Genomic DNA, 15,347 nt, shown 5'->3' on the forward strand with positions numbered 1-15,347 from the left:
ACCCCCCGTTCAGCAAGATATGTCAGCATGTGCCTAACTTCCAGCACATCAGCAGTCGCATTGACTTCACTGAGACTAGTCAAATGATTAAAGTTTGGCACATACTTAAATACCTCGCTGAATCAGGGTCTAACACAGGGGCAGGCAAACTTTTTGGCCTGAGGGCTGCATCAGGTTTTGGAAATTGTATGAAGGGCCAGATAGGGGAGGCTGTGCCTCCCCAAACAGCCAGGCATGGCCTGGCCACTGCCCCTTATTCCCCCACCCCCGATTCTCGCTCCCTGATGCACCCACCCCCTTGTGACTCCTGCCCCGTCCAACCCCCCCGTTCCCTGATGACCCCTGCCCCATCCCCTGACCGCCCCCAGAACCCCCACCCCAACTGCCCCCTGCTGCCCCATCCAACCCCTCCTCTCATTCCTGACTGCCCCGGGACCCCTGCCCCATCCAACCACCCCTTCTCCCTGACTGCCCCCAGAACCACTGCCCCCCGCCGCCCCATCCAGCCCCCCCCTTTCCTGCTCCCCCCAGGATCCCTGCCCCCATTCAATCCCCCGGTTCCCTGCCCTCTGACTGCCCCAATTCCCCTGCCCTCTATCCAACACCCCCCCCCCGCCCCACTCTGCCCCCTTACTGCGCTGCCTGGAGCGCCAGTGGCTGGCGACGTTACAGCTCCACCGCCCGGCTGGAGCCGGCCACGCACCGTACAGCACAGAGCACCGGGTCAGGCCAGGCTCTGCAGCTGCGCTGCCCCAGGAGCTCGCAGCCCCCTGCCCAGAGCATGGCGCCAGCAGCTCAGTGAGCTGAGGCTGCGGGGGAGGAGGAGGAGCAGCAGGGGAGGGGCCAGAAGCTCCAGGGCCGGGCAGGAGGGTCCCGTGGGCCAGATGTGGCTCGCGGGCCTTAGTTTGCCCACCTCTGGTCTAACAAATAACAGGCCTGCCTACCGATTCTTGTAATCTAGGATTTAATCTGGTGCCTTGGAATATATAAATAACTTCATTTAGAAAAGTTATTACTTACAGGGCCTGCTGTAAATCTCACTAGGATTTAATAGGCTAGTTTCTCAGAGATCATTGCAGCTTTTTTAAAAACAACTTTATATCATTAGCTTTAGAAAGAGTAAAAACAAACAGTAACAGCTACATTTATCTGTGCAACAATTGTCAACCTAGTCATCATTGGGGATTGTAACTATGACCTCCAGAACAAAGAGCAGGACCACTACAGCTTGAGCGGAAGGACTAAGCCGTATGGCTCAGTGGCTCTCAACCTTTCCAGACTACTGTACCCCTTTCAGGAGGCTGCTTTGTCATGCATACCCCAAGTTTCACCTGACTTAAAAACTACTTGATTACAAAATCAGACATAAAAATACAAAAAAGTGTCACAGCATACTTTTACTGAAAAATTGCTCACTTTTTCATTTTTACCATATAATTATAAATCAATTGGAATATAAATATTCTACTTACATTTCAGTGTACAGTATATAGAAAAGTATAAACAAGTCATATGAAATTTTAGTTTGTACTGACTTCACTAGTACTTTTAATGTTGCCTGTTGTAAAACTAGGGCAAATATCTAGATGAGTTGATGTAACTCTGGAAGACCTCTGCATACCCCTAGCAGTACACATACCCCTGGTCGAGACCCATGGGTGAAGCAGTCTAGTATCCTCTGTGGATCAGGCTCAGAGGGAAATGCATAACACACTGTACGACAGATTACCTATGCGCATGTGAATAAGATGAACACCGCAGGAGTCTGACGTGGGAGAATCTTTACATACCTAGGGCATGGCTACACTTGTAGATGTAGAGAGCTTTGAGTTAAACCCACCTTCATAGAACGCAGTAGGGAAAGCACTGCAATCTGTTCACACTGACCGCTACAAGCGCACTGGCATGGCCACATTAGCAGCTCTTGTAATGGCCACAGAGAGCACTGCATTGTGGTAGCTATCCCAACATGCAAGTGGCTGCAACATGCTTTTCAAATGGGGGGGGGGGGGGTTTGGAGTGTGACAGGGAGTGTGTTGTGTGTATGTGGAGGGAGAGGAAGTGGGTTTGGGGGCAGCTGAGAGCATGTCCGCATGCTGTCTTGTAAGTTCAGACAGCAGCAGACCCCCTCTCCCCTCCACCTCTCTCTCTCTCACACAGCATTCCACAGTAATGGCTGCTTTGTCTCGGAGCAGATAAACATGCCGGCTGTCAGAAACGGAGCTTTCAAAGGGCATAGCCGCATTCCTACAGCGAGTTCAAAACAATGAGAAGAGTGGCCACTTGACTTAAGGAGATTATGGGACGTTTCCGGAGGCTGATCAGAGCACAGTAATGCAACACCTCGTCCACTCTGGCGCTGCGGCACTCCAGTGGGGGCGCAGCAAACGTTATTCCACTCGCTGAGGTGGAGCTACAATGCTGCTGGTACCACGGAGTCAGAACACTCTACGTGATTTGCCAGTTTGGATGAGTAGTGAGCTAGTGCGCCCGGGGCTCCTTTATTGCGCTGTAACTTGCAAGCGTAGCCAAGGTCCTAGTGACAAGAGTGTTAGGCCTTGTCTACACTACAGAGTATTGTCCGGAAAAGACAGCTTTTGTCAACAAAACAGTGAATGCGTACACACTGTGATGCAACTTTTGCTGGCAAAAATGCCCTGTTTTGACGACAAAATAAAATCACCCCAATGATGCATCAATGGTGTGGTTTCCAGCCTTAAAGCTGAATTTCCTGTAGGCTTTTTTGTGATTTTAAAATGAGATCTATAATGTTACCCTAATTTTTTTTTGTCATCATCGTTTAGTAACATCTTTTAGCTACTGAAATGTTAAGTCGGGGGTGACAGTTTAAGAATAGGTTTAGGTCTGAAGCCACAGTCCATTAAATCAGGGATTTGTGTCTAGTTATGTAAAACGTGAATTCAAGAGCATGCTCCTATAATTTTGCCACACCCACAATATTGTGTTTAGCTAGTGTGTTAAGTCGAAACAGGCCTTTTCAAGAGAGCCTTCCTCTAGGAAGGGTACCTACAACAAAGTTACATCCACAGACCTCTGTTTATTGGCGAGCAGAGCGAAACTGCAGCATTTTTGTTCTATAGACAGATACTTAATTGTACAGCATTTAGACATTCAGGTGACAGGCATCTTTCTACAGGAATAAGCTATACCTATATAAGAACCTTTATATCGGTATAACTATGCCCACATTAGGAGTTTTTTTTAGAAAATTAACTATTTCTCTATTAAAAAAAAAAATCACACCCCTAACCAAAAACATACCAAAAATGTTTGTAGACCAGGCTTTAGAAATGCCTTAAGATGGGCTGGGCAGCCTAACCAATGGGTCAGTGTTATTTACAGTATCTGCTGGACCTATATTCTGATCTGCTTGAAGAAAGTTGACATTTGACTGAACACAGTTGAGCGGCTGGGTGATTTTTATTAGAGGCCAGCCTGAACCCGGAAGTTTAGAGCAAGATTCAGAACCCTTCTCGGAGATCAGCAATGTTCCTCTCTAGGATTTTGCACACAGACACAGGCATACACTTAAAGGACACTCAAATCTGGGGTTTTATTCAGATCCTAACAGAGATAGGAGCCATTTGTAGAAGTTCAGAGTTAAGGTTTTGGCTCAGGCCCATCCCTGATTTCATCTCTAATTTCTCTCTTCAAACCCCACCCCCAAATATCACCCAAAAAAAATAAAGCTGCCAGTAGCTAAAACAAAGGTTTTAGGGGATTGGGCAAAGAACACAACATTCCTGTCTGAGTGCAATGAAAACAGTTTGAACAAGCTTTCAAAGGTCATTATCATGACAAACTGCCAGAAACAGGTCATCCATTTGCAATTAGGGTTGCGCAACTCAGCTCATTTCAAGCCCAATACTTTTGCTAAATTTGCTCAGTTTCCCTGAATGGCTTCCAGAGTACTTGACCCCCCACACTGGCTGCCACCCGAAGCCAGGTCAAACGGAGCACTTTGCCTGAGTTTTGCTTTGAGATATTGGGGTTCTGGATGTCTTTGTACAAGGAAAATCTGAGAGCATCATTTTTTCAGTTACACAGCATTCCATGGAGCACCAAGCTCTGTATGAGGCAGGAAAATGCTCGTAATCCCAAGTGCATAAGGATCATTCTGACTGAAAACGTTAATTAACTGAATTGCTTCGTAACTGTGAAGCAATCTCTGGAAATTGATCTGTTTAAAGGGAAGAGGAAAATATACACAGACCACCTATTGCGAGCAATATAGCTTTTCCATCTAATACTTATGACTTCTGTTAAGAACTCCACATATTCTTTTGTCCTGTCATTTTTGTGGATTCAGAATTCCAGGATCAGTGCAAGGCATATTAGCTGTCAACCAAATAGATGGGAGACAAAATAGAAGAAATTACTGCAGGGAAGGAAACGGTTGATATTCCTTCAGCACTTGTCAATACCGGTCACCGTGAGAATAACTCTTCCGGGGAGTTTTTAGAGCAGTCTATAGCAAAAGTTCTCTCTGCTATAGACTTTTATTGGACTCTCACCCACACCAAGAATTTCTATAGAACTATTAGTTTCATTTCCATTCAACCCTATAAGGTTTTTCCAAGAGGGTAATATAGTGTCTCTAGAACAGTGGTTCTCAAACTTTTGTACTGGTGACCCCTTTCACATAGCAAGCCTCTGAGTCTCTAATAAATTAAAAACACTTTTTTATATATTTAACACCATTATAAATGCTGGAGGCAAAGCGGGGCTTGGGGGTGGAGGCTGACAGCTCACGCCCCCTCAGGTAATATCCTCATGACCCCCTGAGGGGTCCTGACTCCCAGTTTGAGAACCCCTGCTCTAGAACAACAATATTTGCAAATGGATAGCATTTATCCATAGCCTCATTTCACAGTGGTGTAAACTGAGGCACAGAGATGAAGGGTCTTGAACAAGGTCACAAAGCAAGTTAATGGCAGAGAGGAGACAGAATGCAGATCTACAGACTCCCAGTGTGGTGCCCTGTCCCCTGGATCATGCCATCTGCCCCTCCTTTCCTCCTCTCCACAAGAGAGACTTCCCATCAAAAGAAGCAGGTTAGTTTGTGGTTATCAGATTATAAACCTGTTCCAACATTTTTTCCCTCTACAGACTAGAAGTGATGCTGAACTGTGGAATCCAGGTACGGATCCACATTCTTATAATGTTAGGAAGCATATTCATTTTAGCCATTAGAATTAGAGAGGGTTCTGACCCAAAACCCCGGCTCCAATTCATTCCTTTTCTCCTCATGAAGATTTCCCACAGTTTCTGCACTTCGAGCAACGAAAAGTCCTTAAAAGCTCTTTCACAAAGCAACCGTAAAATGCCACCAGATCAGAATATTCACATTTAACATCCATTTTGCACTCGCATTACACTGGAGTAAATGACTGTACATGGTGGAAGGCAACAGGGAATCAGATCCTCTTATTCTGCTTTCCATAGTCCACTTAGAATATGAGCTCAAAGTTCAATGCTAGCTCAACTCTTCTGGCCCATGCTGTGACATGATCATCAGCTGAAGTATGTAACATGCGCTGAAATACGTTCATTTACCCATCTTTGTTTCAAACATCCCAAGAATATCTTTTTGAACTGCAATTTGCTTATTCTTGATGCCCCTTCTTGCACACACACTTTTCAGTGTCTATCTGCATACTTTTGCGGGTGACTGAAGGCAGGTGCTCAGTCTCATTTACTTACAGTTCCAATAGGACATGTCCCTGAAAACAAAGAGTATCCCAGTTTATCCTGATGTTTTTATGTAATCTTAGGCAGACTCAGATCCTAGCAGTGTCATTAATCCGCTAATCCAATAAAACTGACAGGTACCTGGCTAAGCTCATGGGCCCCCTCAGGGACCATTCCTACAAACCTATCTCACATCACTAGCCTTCCCCATCCAAGTAGGGTTAGCAGAGGTTCCAGAAAACAAATAATCTCCTGAGTTTCTAGGCCTATCAGGTAGCATCTCCCATGACAGAGAACAGCCAATATTCTGTTGCAATGAATACAAGAATGATCCTTCATGTAAACTGCAGGATAAAGACCAACCTTACAGTTTTTTGGCTATCCATCTCCAAAACTGCCTAATGCCTCCCTGCATTGCCTAGAATCACTATATAATCTCCCTGTATTTTCTCTCAAACTAAGCAGCCATGAAACAAAGTGATAACTGCACTGCACATCACAGCCCAGTTTACGTAAAAACTGCTTTTGCTTGTGTTATCTTTCCCCAGAGCTGCTCCTAGCCCACTTGTGTTCCTACAGTAAGGAGAAGGCATATTTCTCCCCACCCCCGCAGTTTCAAAATTCTCCTGGCCCTAGGAGAGCCCTCTCTCCTTGTGCCGTATCCTTCTAGCTCTTCACTTTGAAAATCTGTTGAGCCTACAATTGAATCATTAGTGATGTTGCTGATCTATTAGCACACAGTAATCATTAAGTACAGCTGCTGCTTGGATTTCTCAGCCCAGGATCTAAGCTTTTGGGGATACGTCCATAAAATATATGTAGTGCTCCGATTCACTCCCCTAGGTTAAGCAAGTGTGCCATTTATTTATTTATTTTTAATAGGAAAGATGGTGAAACATGTACACACAGAGATAGATAAACTCAGCTTTGTGCGAGGATCAACTTTCAAAACACGGTGTCAATTATATCCCCCTGCACCAGCTTGGGTGACATTGGCACATAGTATCACACATTTTAATAGGATTATTACCCTGCCGGCAGTAAATCAATAGAGTGAAACCTGCAGTGAAAGCCACCTCCAATCAGTAACCCGCTGTCTTAAATGGTCACTCAACTTAATCATATATTAACAAACACCACCGGTAAAAATGTGCTAGCCACACCTCAGAATATTAGAATTAGGGAATTTTTTAAATCCAATTTACTTGCCTTTACTGTGCTCATGGTTTACTTTTGGTATTTCTCTCAGTGAACAATGAAAATCAATTATGCTAGTTTCACTTTTGCGTAATGTTTGGCTTTTAAAAATTGCAGGGGAACTAGTTGTTAAAAAATTACTGATTTCATTGGATTTTATTTTAAATTAACTTATATGAACTCTTTCTGATTTTTTTCCGCTCTAAATTTTAAATCTGGTTCCAAATTTAAGTTGACAGCATCTCTTTACAGGAACCCCTTTAAAAGGTCCCTTTGAGTTTTCCTGTACAATTTTGTTTTCCAGTTTTAACCTTTTGATTTCAATGAAATTACACTGGTGTAATACCTTGTCCGCACTAGGGATTTCTCCCATTGGTGGCCAGCCACCAATGAATGAAAATCCCCAACATAGGCTGGCAATACCATAAACCGCAATCTGCATGTGTGCACTTTACACTTACTTGAAGCTGAGACAAGCTCTGCTGATGCAAATTGCTGCTTGCAGTGGCTTTACCCCAGAGAGGGTGGCCAACCAAAGCTTTTATTGGAGTAGATCCCCAGGATAAATAAGGCCTATGGCTATACTAGAGAGCTTACAGTGGTGCAGCTGCATCGGTGCAGCTGCACTGCTGGAAGCGCTCTAATGTAGCCACTCCAAGCTGATGACAGAGAGCTCTCCCACCGGCTTAACTATTCCAGCCCCGCGAGCCGCGGTAGCTGTGTCGGCGACAGCAGCTCTCCTGCCAGCATAGCGCTGTCCACACTGCACTTATGTTGGTGTAACTTACATCACTCGAGGGGCTGATTTATTGGACATAAGCTATGCCAACATAAGCTGTAGTGTGGACATAGCCTAAGAGAGATCAAATTTAGGCTCCGTGTCTACCAGGCAACTTATTTTTGCTGGCCCCTCAGGCTGTCCCTCAGGGCAGTTTCACTTTCTAATGCAAAGCCTGTACCGAGCAATATAAAATAGATTCTTTGCTCTTAATTAACATGCATACATTGCTGAAGGCAGTATTTAAAATCGCATCAATCAGGGATATGTCACCTGTAATTAAAAATCTTAAAGCATGCACAGTAGAGCCGTGTATTAATCCTACCAGAGGCCAGATAATCACCTCCCATGGAAAACTTGAGAAGTGGGGTCTGAGAAAGAACGGTCCGTGAGGATCCTCCATATCCTCCTCTTGGGAGGGCAAGGGACATGGGGTTTGCCACAGCGTAGGAAAAAATGCTGCAAAATCGACCTCTAAATGTGACAGATTCCTAGTCCCCCTGCACTAGCTCTGGTCCCCGGCAACCTGTCCCCACACACCTTTGTCACATTGAAACTGTGTTATCAGAAACTCTCCCACCACTGGCTATCTCTGTACTCCTGACGAGAGCTCCATGGAAGACGCCACAACCTTCCGTTAATTTCCACCCCCCTCCTGCATAGAATCTCCCAAGGGGCCAGAAAGAGGTGAGGGGGAAGAGAGATGCATCTGCCTCAAACCTTGCACTGCCTCCACCCAGCCCATTCCTCCTTCCTACATTACACCAGAAAGCTGTTCTCCAGGGTGTGAGTCACCTCTGTTTGCACCTTTGTGTAATCAGTTACATCTGTGCACCGTGGCTGTAGAAATGCTGCCATGCTGGTTTGGTAGCATTTTCCACCCACTTGGAACCGATTTAGGTGACTACACAAGATGGAAGGCGGTGGAGAATCAAGCACTCCGAATCGGCCCAAACTCTCCATTCTTCAGAATGCTGATTTACACACTTTAAGAACAACTTGTTTCAGATGGACACCAGTAAGAGGTTCCAGCCCAGAACACGGTTTGTAACTTACTGGAAAATTCTAAATTGTCTTTTTTGGTTTTTGAATTGAAGAATCCATTTACTCACCATCAAAGGAGGACTAATTGATTCAGGGATAATGCAGGCAGGTGCAGCGGAAGCACCACACAGCGCTCCGCCTCTGCCAAGAATTATAATAATTTTATTTCCGAAGCTCCTGCTGGGCAAGGTGCTTGGGGCCCTGCATAACATTCAAAACCAGGATCAAATCCAATAATTACAAGAGCTATCCAGGATCAGAATTTGAAATGAATAAAAACAAATTGAAGGGCACTCCAATGCCAGGAAAACAAAGGAGACTCGAGGAAGTAATAATACAAGGCCCGACAATGATCGTTAGTAAGTACCTTAGGGAGAAGATGCTAAGTGTTTTCAAAGGAGACCCAATCAACTTAAAATACAGTCAGTGTCAAAGAGCACGTTAAAATTAGTTCCAAGTACTGAGAATGGGCTGGCCAATGGCAGGAGTAGACAGGATGGGTACAATAGGATCACACTTCATTCCCCGTCAGTCCTACAGAGAATCCTTGAGATAGGAAGAGGGAAATAAAGTCCCAGGGGAAAGCTGGGGCTACTGGAAGATAGGCCCTGGGGATCCACTATGCTTGGCTTTTGGATTTGAACTACCTGTAGTTCCATGCTTTTGGATTTGAACCACCTGTAGTTTATTTGTTAATGTTATTCACCTATATGTCTTAATATTCTCCAAAGCTGAGTTCTGCTAATTAAGATATACGATGAGGAAAGTAGCAGGTCCCTCTGTTCTATTCAACTCCGTAAAGGACATCACATAAAACTTTACTGACAGAGCATCTGGAAAATGATAAAACACAAAAACACCCTGTCACCAGTGGGTGAATTCTTTTCACAAAGCGATTGCTGTGTCTGACCTATCAGTCCTCAAAGGAAACCTGCACACCACTTTCAGAAGACAAGCCTGGGAGCTTAAATTCATAACTCTGCTAGACACTAAAAATCATGGATTGAACAGAGACACTGGATTTATAGCTCATTGTAACAATCTGTAACCCACGAACCCCCCTCATTTTGTCCTATGACTGAAGAAATGTTAACGGACCACTCTACCTTGAATAGTCTCTTACAATATGTGGTAACTACTTAGTCTAAACAATCTATTCCCCCTCGCATTTAGCTGTGACGCTCGAAGTACCTTTCCCATATATGAAGAAGGGCTCTGTGTGGCTCAAAAGCTTCTCTCTCTCTCTCTCACCAACAGAAGTTGGTCCAGTAAAATTACCTCACCCACCTTGTCTCTCAAAAAGCACATGAAGTTGGATTTAGAAGTGTAGTCTTTATCCTTAAATGTGTGCGTTACCCAACTAGTACATTTCTTACGACTGTAAAGGCAAATGCTTTAAGCTATTTCTCGACTGACCAAAAACACTATGGGCTTCTGTTGCTTTTACAAAGCAATCTGCATAATGCTCAGACACTGACTTTCCAAAAAGCCTAATTTGAGACTGTTCTCCATTGGATAGGAGAGATTGACACTATAAGGTCTTCACTGTCCACACAATGTCCTAAGAGTTATTTCAAATTAAAATGTACATTAATATTATGTTTGTGTCAAACAGACCAGAAGGACAGCAGCTGCAGATATGCACATACACAGCTAGAGTTGCTAAAGATCTCTAATCACATGCCAGATTCACAGGAAGACCATTTTTCATCTGCCCATCTTGCTCACATGAAAAAGTCAAGGTCAGCGACAGAATTTCTCCATTCTGCAATCCCAAATTAAGCTTATGTTGAATTTCGATTCCCAGGCTGGAGCTCACACAAGGAACACAACTTTCTAGGGCCAAAACACATTATGGCTCTGGCCTAAAAACCCAAACATACTAGTATTGCCTCAGCTAAAGAATAACGTAAATACTACTTGAAAAACTGTAGGTAAGAGGAAGTTGTTTTATGAAAGTGTGTGTCTCAGGCAAATAAACCAGATCAGGCCCTTGAATACTGAAGCCAAGAGATTAGTAGGATTTAAGAAGTGACTGGGCATTTATATGGATATATGAGAACATCTGCTCTTAGACCCCTTGCACATTTATAGCCAGTGTAAGTCATCATGCTCTAAGACACAAGTCCATTACTAACTGTCTGAGGTTAGGAAGAATCTTCCCTTATGAACAGGCTACTACACAGTTGACTTCTTGAACCATTCTCTAGAATATCTGATACTGGCCACCGTCAGAGACAGACTACTACTAGATGGGCCACTGGCTTGATCTTGTATAGCAGTCGTTAAGTTCTTAAAATCCTTTTTACTCATTAAGGTTCTCATTTACTTAAATAAAAAGAACTAGGAATACTTAGAGACTAGGTACCTTAGAGACTAACAAATTTATTTGGGCATAAGCTTTCATGGGCTAAAACCCACTTCACCAGATGCATGGAGTGGAAAATACAGTAGGGGTAGATACATAGATTAGATAGATAGATAAGACAGATTCACACACACATGGAGAACATGAAAAGATGGGGGTTGCCTTACCAACTCTAACAAGACAAATCAATTAAGGCAATGGTGGGATCACATCGTCATGCATGTCTGGAATGAGGAGCAGTGGCTGCAGACCTTTTGCATGAGGAAAGTCACATTCATGGGACTGCGTGATGAGCTCGCCCCAGCCGTGCAGCGCAAGGACACAAGAATTAGAGCCGCCTTGCCACTGGAGAAGTGCGTGGCTACTCCAGACTGCTACCGATCGGTCGCTAACCAGTTTGGAATGGGAAAGTTGACCTCTGGACTCGTGTTGGCGGAAGTGTGCAGGGCCATTAATTGCATCCTGCTTCGAAAGATCGTGATTCTGGGCAACGTGCGTGACATTGTGGATGGCTTTGCACAAATGGGCTTCCCTAACTGCAGGGGGCGATTGATGGCACGCATATTCCAATTCTGGCACCAGACCACCTAGCCACTGAGTACATTAATCAGAAGGAGTATTTCTCTGTGGCTCTCCAGGCGCTTGTGGATCACCGTAGGCGTTTCACAGACATTAACGCAGACTGGTCCGGAAAGGTGCATGATGCATGCATGCATCTTTCGGAACGCTGGCCTGTTCAGGAAGCTGCAAGCTGGGACTTTCTTCCTGGACCAGTAGATCACCATAGGGGAAGCCAAAATGCGGAGACCCCGCCTATCCCTTAATGCTGATGTTTTATGAAGCTGTACATGGGGCACCTTGACAGCAGCAAGGAGCGGTTCAACAACATGCTGAGGAAGTGCAGAATGACTGTTGACTGCGCTTTTGGCCATTTAAAGGCCCGCTGGCACTGCCTATATGGAAAGCTAGCCCTTGCTGATGACAATATTCCTATGCATATAGCAGCATGCTATACGCTCCATAATATTTGTGAAGAGAAGGGTGAGAGCTTCACTCAGGGCTGGACCGCTAAGGCTGAGCGCCTGGAGGCTGAATTTGAACAGCCAGAGACCAGGGCTATTAGAGGGGCACAGCGCAGGGCCATAGGCGCTGACTTCATAGGTGCGCTGGGACTGGAGCACCCATGGGGAAAAATTAGCGGGTGCTCTGCACCCACTGGCAGCCAAGCTCCCCTCACCCCCTGCCCCACCTCCTCCTCCCCTGAGCATGCAGCATCCCCGCTCCTCCACCTACCTCCCAACGCTTCCCACCCAGCTGCCACCAAACACCTGTTTGACAGCATTAGCACGCTCCAGGGGGCGGGAGGGAGAGGAGTGGGAACGTGGTGCGCTCAGGGGAGGAGGTGGGGCCGGGGCAGGGATTTGGGGAAGGAGTTGGAATAGGGGCAGGGAGGGGGCAGGGACTTCGAGCACCCACAGGAAAGAGGGGAAGTGATGCCTTGAGGCAGCAAGTTGAAGCTGAAAGCCACTAATACTTGTTACTATGCTCTGGAATGCAGTGCTTGTAATGTTAGGAGGTGATTGTGATTGGTGCAGATGATGCACTGTGAAGGTTTAAGATAATTGTCTGTTGCTTTGCAGGGCTGTGTCTGCTTTCAATTAATGGAATAAAGATTGCTTTCAAACCAACACAATTCTTTTATTAAAAAACAACAACTGGAGGAGAGAGAGAAACAAAAAACACACATCAGCACTGTGGGGGATGGGGGAAGGGAAGGTCTCAGGAGGAGGTGGGGTCCTGGGACGGTTAAAGATTTGTGTATGTCCAGGGATCATCTCCAACCTTCTCCTTTGGAGTACAATGCAGCGGGTACTGTGCTTCAGCAGGGCTAAACTGCTGAGGGACAGGTGTTGAGTGCAGTGGGTACTGGGAGTCTGCAGTGCTGGACTGTGACCGGGGAGGAGTGGAATGCCGTGGGTACAGACTGGAGCCAGGAGATGGAGAAGAGCGTGCTGGTGGTGTCTGGGGGGAGCATGGGAAAGAGTTTTGTGACAGTGGCTGCAGGGGGGGCGGGCACAGAGCTGCTCGGTTTGCAGTGGTAGTAGCACCTGACGCGTGTCCGCTTGGCGCTCCATAACTCCGTGGCTTCGTCCCAGTGTGCCACAATCTCCTTTCGGTCCCTCTTCTTGCTGTCCCCGCCACTCCTTCAATTCCTGCTTTTCGGCCGCGGAGTGCATCATGACGTCACGCAGAAAGTCCCCTTTAATTCTTTGTGGCTTCTTTCTAATTCTGCGCAGCCGTTCAGTTGGCGATAACAAAGAGGGAGGGCGGGCTCCCAAGGTCATACCTGTGAAGCCAAAATGCAAACAATACCGTGTCCGTAAAATGTTGCAACACACAGACCTCTGATTCAGTGATTTAAAACACAGCCACTATTCACATACCTGTCACTAACTGTCTGACCCCAGGAAAGCACACATGAGCCACAAGACCCCCAAAATGGTGAGTAGCTGCAGGAGCAGGGAAAATCACTCCCCCTAGATTCCGCTGTACACTGGACACGTGGCTCTTGGGGAGAGCCAGCACTGTAAGGGGTCGGGGGGGGGGGGGCTATAATCATTCCTGTCGCCACATTTTCCACAGGCTGCTCATTAAGGAAGATATCTTGCTGCTGAGGGTGAGCAGGGAATCAAGGGAGGGTCTTCTCCAAGACTGCAGCTTCTGCCCTGGCCCTTACGCGGCTCGCCTGTGTGCAGAAATACTTCCCCACCCCCATGACAGCAAAGCAGCTTGGGAAAGTTACTCTTAATGGGGCAAGAAACAAAGCAGTTCTGCCAAAGAACCTGTGGCAGCGGATTGCCCAGTATCTCCATCAGAGTTTCGTGGAGATCTGAGGCAGATTCCATGAAGTGAGGGAGTCAATCACTAACCTTGTTCCGCCGTTCAGACTAGGCATATGGTGATATGCACATCATACAGACACAAGCCTGCTTTCTGCAACCCTCCTGCCCCCAACAACTTGCTTTAGCAATTCCCAAAATCAAAGCCACTTACCAGGGGCCTCCTCTCCTGTTTGCACTTCGTCAAGCTCCGACAGCTGTGACTGGCTAGCCTCCACTGGGGTAAAGAAGAGCTCCTGGCTGCATGCATCTCTGACCTTCAAGTTGTCCTCTGCCTCTGGGGCCCCCTCCACGTCCTCGTCCAAAATTTCCTCCTACTAGCTTGGTCCACTCTTGACTGGCATGTGAGCCACTGAAGTATCCACAGTGGCCTTCGCAATGGAGGTGGGTTTGCTACTGAGTATCACGTCCAGCTCTTTGTAGAACCGGAAGCTCGTGGGAGCAGCACCGGAGCGGCGGTTTGCCTCCCGTGCCTTGTGGTAGGTGTTCCGCAGCTCCTTCACTTTGACCCTGCACTGCAATGTGTCCCGGTCACAGCCCCTTTCTGTCATGCATCATGAAATCTGTCCGTAGGTATCATAATTCCTGTGGCTAGAGCGCAGCTGGTACTGGACAGCCTCCTGTCCCCAAATGCTGATGAGGTCCAGCAGCTCGGCATTGCTCTAAGCGGGGGATTGCCTGGAGCGTGGAGCAAGCCTGGCCACCTGGAAAGATGCGCTGAGACCACTGCACGCATCACTGAGCAAACAGGAAGGGGACTTTCAAAATTCCCAAGGAATTTAAGGGGTGGGGCTCACAGTTGGTCACCTGAGGGCAGGGCAGTAGTGTTCCAACCGATGACCAGAGAGGCGAGAACAAGCAGCATTGTGGGTCGCCTCCCGGAGGCCAATTGCAGTGCTGTAATCAACCAGGGTGTCTACACTGGCACCATGGCGCTGTAGCCCCGGCGCAGAAAGCTCTACGCCGCTCGTCAGGGTGGGTTTTTTCACAGCGCTGCAACTGCACCGTTTCTGCTCACTAAGTGGCTTGGCAGAGAGAACACCTCAGGAGTTACACCGCAGAAAGCTGCTTTACTGTGCAGAAATCTGCCAGTGTAGACAAGGCCTACGTGCTTGATCAATCATAGACACACAGACACGTAGGACTGGAAGGGACCTTAGTAGGTCATCTAGTCCAGTTCCCTGCACTCAAGGCAGGACTCTGGCCTGGTCTACACTACAGATTTAGTTTCACGTAAGGCAGCTTACGTCTACCTAACTGTGTAAGCGGCTACACTACAATGTTCCTCCCAATGATTGGGCACACGGTGACATTTCTCAAGGTACAATCTGGACCACTGAACAGCTGT

General features: G+C 46.6%; 1 protein-coding gene across 5 annotated transcripts in view; it reads right to left on the reverse strand.

Annotated features, from left to right (window-relative positions):
• The window catches only part of PAK1 (p21 (RAC1) activated kinase 1), a 119,978-nt gene that overhangs the window by 89,199 nt on the left and 15,432 nt on the right, over positions 1-15,347 (reverse strand). The gene's annotated exons all lie outside the window — the stretch shown is intronic.

Source organism: Lepidochelys olivacea (assembly GCF_965140295.1).
Source record: "Lepidochelys olivacea isolate rLepOli2 genome assembly, chromosome: 1".
NCBI classification, from domain to species: domain Eukaryota; kingdom Metazoa; phylum Chordata; order Testudines; family Cheloniidae; genus Lepidochelys; species Lepidochelys olivacea.